Raw genomic sequence first — 9,790 nt, 5'->3', positions numbered from 1 at the left:
GTGGTTTGGAGAAGTGACCCATTGCTGTAGGTGGAAAATGAGCTGACCAGCTGGGTTTTGGATGGATACCTTTTGTGACCAGTGGTACAAAGTCCAGCTGGCATCTGATCACTGCTGCACTCTTCAGCAATTGATACCCAGGCTGTAATTACTCACCGTCTTCATTAATTAATTGGAGAATGGGATATAATGAACTTTTGCAGGTTTGCATGGAGGAATGCAGGTCTTCAGAAACTCAAGGGTAACTTAGTGAAGGAGTTGTGAGGAGAGGGACACTGTGTGTCTCCCAGGAACATTTGCTTCCTCTTGCTTGCTCCAACAGGTAAAAGTAGGGATACTCACAAGAGCTGGTTCCTAATGGTGTGATGAGGCTGTGGCCTGTCCAGCATGTCCCTGTCTTTGGCTTCAGGCAGCAATGCCTGTGTAAAAACAGATCTGCCCCAGAGCCTGATAAGGACCCCCTGCCCTAACCATCCAGTGATGTGATGCTCAAGAAGGTCAGTAGGGTGGAAGGCAGTGTAACAGTGGCCATTGACTTCACATAATTGTCATGACATGTTGTAAATCACACCCGTTGGTTTGCCATGTGTTACAATGTGGTTTAGACCCAGAAAAGCAAAGCAAGCTAAGTCTCTGAGCATAAACCGGAAAGAACTTAAAAGGTTCTAAATATCCCCAGAAATGAGATTAAAACCAAACGAGGTTAGATGTTGTTGCCAAAAAAATGGATGTATTTTATTTAATAGTAAAAGAGGCAAAGAGAAGGAAAGAGAAAAGAAAGAAATAGAAAAAGAAATGTGCATGGGGGGTGGGGGAACAGGGCGAGGTGACAGGGGTTAGGTGGAAGCAGATCACCCATCTGAGGGTCCCAATGACGTCTCCTTGCTCCCCTCCATCTGCTCTGCTGGCGCTGAGGGTCCCCCGTCGCCCCCGTGGCCACGCTGCTGCATGCTGCCACACCACACACTGCCACACCACACACTGCCACACCACACACTGCCACACCACACGCCCAAGAGTGCAGAATTCCATGGATTAATACACCCTGTGGTCCAGGTGGGAATGCCCATGTGCCTCTCTTGCAGGGGCCAGCTTGACACAGTGTCCCTTGCAGCACTGAGGGTCTGTTGCATCATCTCTGGTGCAGCGTCTGGGGACCTTTTGAGGGGGGCCCCTGTGATGGGCCATGTCACCCCTTCTGCTGTGGATAAGCTTCCTCCCTCCCGGTGAGCACCCCTCAGCTGCACAGTGGAGGATGGGCAGTCACTGCACTTCTGACCAGAGGCTTTTCCAAGATACCCAGAGCCTCTCCTCCCTCCACCCCTTGGTGCAAGGGTCTGTTCGAGCCTGGCAGCTCATAGCCCTGGGGCTGTGGTCTCCACCTTGGAGGTGTTAAGCCTGTGCTCAGTGAATGTCCCCAGCCCTGAGTTGCTACTTTATCTTATCTTAATCATCAAGCAGTGTCAGGCCTCAGTCAGGGCCCAATTCAGGGTGTGGGAGTCTTCTCTTCAGCTTTTGTAATACAGTTTTAAAAGTGCTTTAAGAAAATGTTTAAGTCATAAAGTATAATATTTCAGTCTCTGACACCATGTGTCCAGTCATGCAGTGATCTGGTCCTTGTAAACCAAGAATAGAGCCAGGCACCAGGAAAAAACAAACAAACCACTGAGGAGAGCATGCATTAGCAAGTACTAGGCTTGGAAGCAAGTTACCACCACATTTGGTATGAACTTTCCTTCCCAGGTTATCTTAATAATTCTTTTTCCTATTGCTGAGTTGATGAGGCATTAACATGAGTGCTAGAAAGGTGTGTGCTCTGTTTTCCAATCAAGAGTGATTTTCTTGGTGGCAGACAGGTGAGCTCTAATCTGCAAATCAGCCTTTTTTCTAGAAACCTGATCCTTCAAGCTTAATCCTCCTTTAAACCTGGCCTTAGTGGCTACACTTGCCTCCCTGTCTCAGTCCTTGTCTCTCTGCCATTCTAGACCTAAATATTTCGCCCTACCTTTTGAAAACCTTGCCTTTTTCCTCACTTTTTTTCCCCCTGCGGCTTCTTGTTTAATGTGCAAGGTTGCCATTGCCACCTTCTTTTTAAAAATATTTTTCTCATCTTCCTGAGCTCTGACTTGTCTTCTACTGCCTGCAGGCCTCCAGCCTGGTTTCATCCCAGCAAGGATCTCAGTCTTTTCCTGGGCTCTCTGTCAGCACCTCAGTCCCAGTGCTGAGATTTTGTGAGGGGGGACACCTTCTACTCATTAAGGCTGTGATGATGAAAACTGCTGTTTGTTGAAGTTCAAATGAATGCAGGCCTTGCAGTCTTTAGTGTTAAAGGTAAAATTCACCACAGTGTTTCCACTTAAGGAATAGTAGGAAGACAAAGATTTCTACCTTTGGCGTAACTGGGGCATAAATATACTCATACAGTGCAATAGTGGACTTTGCCAAGGTGTCTCTTTTCTGTAATGTTGCTTTCTGTGACTCCATGCACATATTTTGCAGTACAGATTAGTTCACTCCCTGTCCTTGTCATGGTGCTGTGATAACTGATGAGTGTTGCTTCTTGGATCCCTGGGGGACTATCCTCTTTCCTGCAATCATCAGTGCTATTAAAAAAGTCATACATAGCATTCTCCTGCAAAATAAATAAATCCCTCTGCCATGCAACACTTGTTCAGTAGTCTACAACTGAAATTTAGAAGCAGTAAACTGCAACAAAATAATCCCATAATAAATCAACATAGAAGTGGTCTTCAGAACAAAACATGGAGATACAGCTGATGAGTAAAAAAATAATTGCTATGTTAATAGTCCCAAAGTCTTTCCCTTACATCACATTAGGTATTTTTTCAGGAAGAAATTAGCCTGGCACTGTGATACCTAAAGGGTTAGAAATAGTTAACAGCTCCCCAGAGAGTTACAGAGGATGAGAAGGGGGTTGTGGAACAGGGCCTGCCTTATCAGTCGCTTACTGATGATGAATCCCACTTTTAGGACTGTAACTGTGCTCTCACCCAGTAACTTTGGACTCTGTTGATCAATACCAGCAAAAACCATAGAAGATGACACTGATGGCTGATTTGATAAAAGAAGAACCGAGTCCTTCCTTCCCCCAGCACTGGTAAAGGCAAGGCCACCTCAGCCCTCATGTTAGCCCACAAATGACGTGTGGTTCCCAGGTAGACTCAAAGAGATGCTGACTTGTACCTGTAGCAGGATGCTCTGGCTGGAGTGGGGCTAAGACAGCTTGAGCAATACTCTGTTTGCAGAGCTATCAGTGGTGAGTGCTTCTTCAAGAAGGCTGAAAACAGCCTGACTCATCAACCCCAAAGCTAAACATCCTGAGGAAGAACAATGACTCTGGATAGAAACTGCCACAGGTGAAGATGTGGCAGACCTGATAAAATACCTCATAAAGGAACTAACAAGTGACATTACTGATAGCTTACCTAAAGCCTCTGAGCTGACACAGCTGGCCCTGACACATCTGACCTTTATTTATAAAGGCCCAGTTCCATTTTTTAAGGGTAGGTTTTTCTAATACAGTTCTTTTTGGTGTGTGGAGATTCCTTCCTTGAGTGTTGACACCCCTCAAGGTTACTCCTCAAGGCTAACACTGAGCTCACCTATTGGTAAGTAGCAGCAATGTCTACTTAAGAATTGTTTTTTGCTAGCTGTAATATAATTACTTCAAAACTAATGTTCTGTAATGCTAGTAGTTTACACTTTACTGTGTACTAAACAATTTTGATTACAATATTTTAGTCTAATCATTATAATAATTCATATAAGTGATTTATTATTATAAATATATTTGGTTTGCCATTCCTAATCCTGAGGGAGAAAGTTGTATAAGGGTTCAATTACACCTGTATAATCCTTTAGACATAAACTATTGTCTCAGTCTGGGGCTAGGATTGGATCCAGCTGCATCAGACACCTCTGTGAGGAGGCATTTAGAAACAAGTCTGGTTCTTTAATGATTTAATTACATAGGTTAAAAAAATCCACTGTTTTTCTTGTGCTTTAAAAGCTCAGAGTCTGTCCCAAATCTCAGGCACTGCAGAGACAAGCTGCAGTGTTGTCAGAAGCAATAGAAGCAGCCTAGGCAAAGAGAATCAATTGCAGGATTCACCTTTGAACCAAAACTAAGTTTTGCATAGAAAGGTGATTGCTCATGGTCAAAATTAGAACAGTACAAATACAAACCTGAAAGATGTTTAATTCATAGTGTTCTCTCAGAATGGCTTCAAGGAACCAACAAAACAATATGGATTGGAAATAACAGGCTATAAATACAAGGGATAAGAATGAAGACTAAGATACTCTACCTGTCCATGAAATCTTTCTGCAAGTAACAAGAAAAAAGAATGCTCATTTTAGACACCAGCAGGAAAAAGATTCTGGCCCACCATGCAAATTAATGGTCTGGGATATTTAATTAGAAAAAAAAATGTAATAAATATTTGATGGACATAGACATATTCTGTAGGTGGATGGAAGTTTTCCTAATACAAACCAGCAGGACCAGCACATCAGCTGATCAGCTGATAAAGCATTCTTTACCTGCAGAATCCTAACTGGATCTGGTTGTGTGCTTTACAGGAAAAACCTGTCCATAAACATAACATAAGAGATTAATGTTCTTTGTGCAGGAGAAAAGACAAATGGATAGCTCACGCCAACATTAGGAATCCCTGTGTCAGTAAAACTGCAAAGATTATCTCTTTCCAAGTATGAACAAATATCAATGTACTCAGAAAAAGACAAAAGCAAAAATCACACAGGTAGAAAAAGAGAAAGCAGGTTTTTTCTGTTCATTACCACAACTGACTTTCTGAGGCATATTGACAAAGGGAAAATGGTCTGATCTTACCAACATGGAAGAATTAGTTCAGTGGTAGTTATCCTTGAGATGTGTCAGGGTTGTCATAGACTTGTAATTTGTCAAGCCCCGTAACAGATGTCCTTTAACATAATGTGGGTTCAACAGGCTCATTGGGTTCAATTATGCCGTTTTCAGCTGGTTGCCCTGTGCAGTTCCACTCTCCAGTGTAGTCACATCATAGCAATTTTTACCAATATTGGAATCTCTCTGATAAATTGCTGTGGCTCATAAATTGGCCACTATCCATTCAGACAGCAGCTGGAAGGAAAATATCTGTAAGGAACAGTGTTAGGGCTGCAAGGAGTACCTACAGGGAAAAGCCTGGAGACCATCTGCTCCACAGAATGAGCACTGTGGATATGTGCATAAATGTCACATGTAAACATCACACCTTCTTGTGGTCGTGCTAGCTTGACAGACAGATACAGAACAGATACAACTGTCTCTAGCACTGCCTGTTTCACCTGTGGGCATCTCCAGCAACTGCCAATATGAATGGGCAGTCACAGGAGCCAACATGAAAAGCTTTCCATAGGGAAGCCTGATGCTGCTTCTCAGCATTTCTGCTCTGCATCTCATGCAGCTAACTATGGTTGAACCTGTTCTGATGTACAAGTACATCCAACACAAACTTCTCCCCTGATAAGACCTTAAGCAGCTACTTAAGACAAGACTTAAACATGCATGAGTCCCTAAACCTTACATTTAGAAGGGTTGTTACGACAAAAAGATGATATTTGTTATAGAAAGAGTATGGGAAGGAGAGTTCGAATAAAGGACAAAATTGGCAAGCTTAATATTTGGAGGTGACTGTTCAATAAATAAGGTAAGTTCTAAGGGTTTAATGGCTCTGTAAACTTTGCTGGTTTTGTGGACTTGTATTCATTTAGCACTGTGATGATAAGTTTCCATACACAGTGTAAGGAAGTTTCTCAGGGATTAGAAAGTGCAGTAAGATGAGAAGCCCCACTGCTGCCTGGTGGGAGGCACTCTGCTGGGTTAGTGCAAGGGGCTTTCAGCTTTTCTGTACTCCTGGGAGGCTTTGTGGCAAGGGAGACAAGAAACTGCAGAGTTGTTCCACAGTGTTTTGATGAGAACCTCACTTATTCCATTGTTCTGTGTGTTGGGAACAGGAGAAGGTTCAAATGCATAGTTAATGAGGACTAGACATGGATGCTGTAGCTGCAAGTGCTATTTCCTGTATGGAGCTGGTCAGAGGTCTTCCTGGGATTCCAGCAGAAGAAATCCCTGTTGTCTTTTCGTGGCCCTGCTCTGCCATTGCCTCAATGAAAGAACTGAGTGTATTGCACCCTGCAGTGATTGCAAGAGGGGGAGGAGAGGTGCCTGGGGTGATGGAGTGAAGCTGGGCCTGGAATGGGGGAGGAAAAAGGTTTTACCCGTGCACAAATGTTTGTTTCTTTTTTTTGAAAGAAAAATCCAAATCACTACTCAAATGTTTTTATTTACTGGAAATTAAGTTAAATTCCCTGAGAAAAGTCTGTTCTGCCTGTAGCAAGATGCTCTGCCTGGTGTGGGGGTAAACTAGCTCAAACCTATTTGGAGAGCTCTCAGTGGTGAATGCAGACCAGGGTGTCATGCTGCTTCCCCCCAAAACTGAGCTTAAGCACAAGTACTAAAGCAAGTATATCTACATGCCTTACTTGGGAGACTTGGTCTGTGTATTTGTGATAAGATACAGGAGGAGAACTCTGTTCTGAAATAACTGTTCTCCTGTCCTGCCTTCTGTTACTCCAGTGGCCCTTTCAACAGGGACAGGTTTCTGTTAAAAGCTTGGTGACAGGGTGGATTAGCTGTCATCTCCAAGGGAGTGGCTGCCTGCTAGCAAGGTCTAACACAGACTTGACTTCCAGCAGTTGTTCTTAGCTCCTAATTCCTTGTCCTTTTTGTGTCCTATCCTTCATTTGCTTACCATCATTAGAGTCGATCTAAATTCTTGAAAATTAATTGCTGAAGAAGCCAACCCAGGTCTCTCTAAAGGAGGTTTCTGCAGTCCCAGCTTTTATTTAGGAGTCATCCATGAATATGAATTTCTCCCTTCTGCTGCACGTCAGTGGCCTCATATTCTTTGTTTACTACTTCTGACAAGTCATTTTCCTTCCTCTCTCTGTTTTTGTAAGAGAAGCTGCAGGTAGTGGAGGGTCACAGACCCCTGCTACAGAAAAGGGACCACTGAGTTGAGATGGGACAGTATCAAAATTGCCAAAGCAGCACAAACATATTTAGCATTCCTTCTATAGGACAGAGACTGGCCAAATCACAGACTTACTATAACTGCAAAGCAGTAAGAGAATTGCTGATCTGGAGATAATATATTTAGCTAATTGCTGATTTAACATGTGGTAGACCATAGGGTTGATGTTGCAAAATCACAGTTCTTGAACCAGCTGCAGAGTGAAGAAGTGATCAGTTGTCCCTGTGTGAGCCTGGGGAGCTGACTCCTCAGGAAGGCAGCTGTGGGATGTGGATGGAGTGATGGGCTGCCTCTGGGACACACTCAGAGCTGACTCCCAGGAATGAGGAGCTATCTGGCTCCATAAATGAGGTAGTACAGAGGGTCACAGGTCACTGCAGCTGAGAGGATGAAAAGGAAAATCAAATATCAAGAGGTAGGCTTAGCAAAATAGGATCAGCATTGAAAATCCCACTGTCTGGGTGAAACATGGGTTTTAAAAGAAATATTAAGATTTTAGTTAAAGGTTAGCTTTGTTGAAATTAGTTAAAATAGATTAATAAGTAAGCCCAGCTGAAATCAATTAAAAGTTAATCATTAGGACCTGAAATGAGCTTTTAAGATGTAAGTAACTGATTGCTTGTCACTCTTATATTTGTTTAGCTGTTCTTATCATGAAAAACAGAAACACTGATAAATAGATCTAAAGAAGTGTAAACAATTACCAACTTCCTCCATCTGAGAACCTATTCAGAAGTCACGAAGAGAGGAACTGGAAGTTTACCAAGAGTAATCTGTACTGTCAAAACCCAGAAAGGTAGAAAGGTCAGAGTGAGGGAGAATAGTTTTACTTCATCTTCCAGGACCCCTCCCCAAATAAGGAGACCACCGACCCAATTCAGAGAACATACCACGCATGCTTAATGACATTCAAGCTAATTACCATACGAAGCGGAGAATGGGAGGTATCAATGTTATAAATATACCTCTGTATTTTGGATATTCATAACTTTAGTAGATAAATAGACTCTGTATTGGCTTGTGGCTTTGCACTGTGTATTAGGGAGCTATCCCACACAGCTGCCCAGTGCTGGAATAAACATACACTTTCTAACTCTAAACTGTTAGAGAGTCTTTGTCTGTCTCAGTTGGGTGTCAATATTAGATCCACACCCATATTTTGGTAAATCATGGGAATCCACAGCTACAAACATCTCCAGGCCACCTTGACACATGAGGTGGGACACTCCTCATGAGCATGGAACCAACAGCTGCATCATGCAGACTCTCTTGAAGTGGGAGAACTCAGGATTTTGGGGGTGATTGTCACGGTCATAACTGCACTTTGCTAATATTTGTCATACCTGCACACTGCTAGGTTTATTGTTGTTCCGTACTTGTTAGGTTTAGGCAAACATAACTGGCATAATTGTGTGTCATAATTTCCTTGTGTTTGGAGTACTTGAATTTATCTGGCAGTTTCTCAGAAAAGGAGCCTGCAAACTGTGGGGCTGGAGCCTGGAGAGGCAGAGGCACTGTGTAGATACAGACACCCAGTGTCTTCAGCCTGTAGAGCTGTCTTTGAAGCCTGAGGGGTAGAGGGCACCTACATCACTCATATAAATCTCTCAGGGGATTTATTCTGTCCTGCATGCACGTGAAACTTATGTCTACCTTAATTTAAGGAAAAGATAGAATCTCCTAAAAGAAAGGAAAACACATTCTGCAGTCACTGGCTAGCAGTGGGGAACTAGCCTGCCCGGGAATTACAGTAACCCAAAGAAAAAGTCGTTGTTGTATAAACGGTTTAAAATGAAGAGAATGCGATTATTGTAAAAGGGGGATTCAGAAAGGAGAAATCCCAAGAGAACTGGGCGAGAAAAGGCAGAAACTGTACAGGAAAAAGAAAAAAAAAAAAAAGATGTTTAAGCTGCAGTTATGTTCAGTGAAATTACAGTGTAGTATTAAACTGAGCTCCGGCTATCACCACTAAATCCACTAGATGACGGTGTGGAGACTGCATTCAGCGTGACAGCAACATCTATCTGTTCCTTACGGGCCTGTTGCCATTGTCTCGCTGCTAGAAAACCAAAGTTTGCAGTGTGCCCCTGCTCCTGCGCAGGGGCTTCACCCCTGTCCGTGAAGAGAAGGTTGTCTTGGGCAGTAATAACAATAAGGTAACACTGGCGTGAAGGATTGATCATCGTTTCTCTGGCACTGGCTGTTTTTTCCAAAGCCTAGGGGTCTGGGGACTTGGATTTGGGGAGTGGTAATGGAAAGTGGTCTGAACGATGGAGGGACACCTGCCATCTCTCTTGCTGTGCCTTGCAACCAGGCATGGAGGGGGACAGACATTTTAGCAGAGCCTGTTGTGACAGGACAAGGGCTAATGGCTCTAAACTAGAAGAGGGTAGGTTCAGACTAGATAAAAGGAAACGATAAGAGTGGTGAGACACTGCATAGGTTGCCCAAAGAGGTGGGGAATGCCCCATCCTTGGAAACGTTAAAGGTCAGGTTGGATGGGGCTCTGAGACTCCTGGTCTTTGTGTGGTGGCCTCCCTGGGGCAGGAATGTTGTGGGAGGCACTAGTCAGAGGGCACAAAACCATCTCATTGCTGGCAGTGAGGTTAAGCTGACCAGCTTCTGCTATGTCTCTCCCCTATTCAAAAAGATGCCTTAATTCTAGAGACAGGAAATAGTAATCTGTTGGGCCA

This window comes from Coloeus monedula (genome assembly GCF_965178545.1).
Source record: "Coloeus monedula genome assembly, chromosome: 4".
NCBI lineage: Eukaryota > Metazoa > Chordata > Aves > Passeriformes > Corvidae > Coloeus > Coloeus monedula.
Note: the sequence above shows the minus strand (reverse complement) of the source record.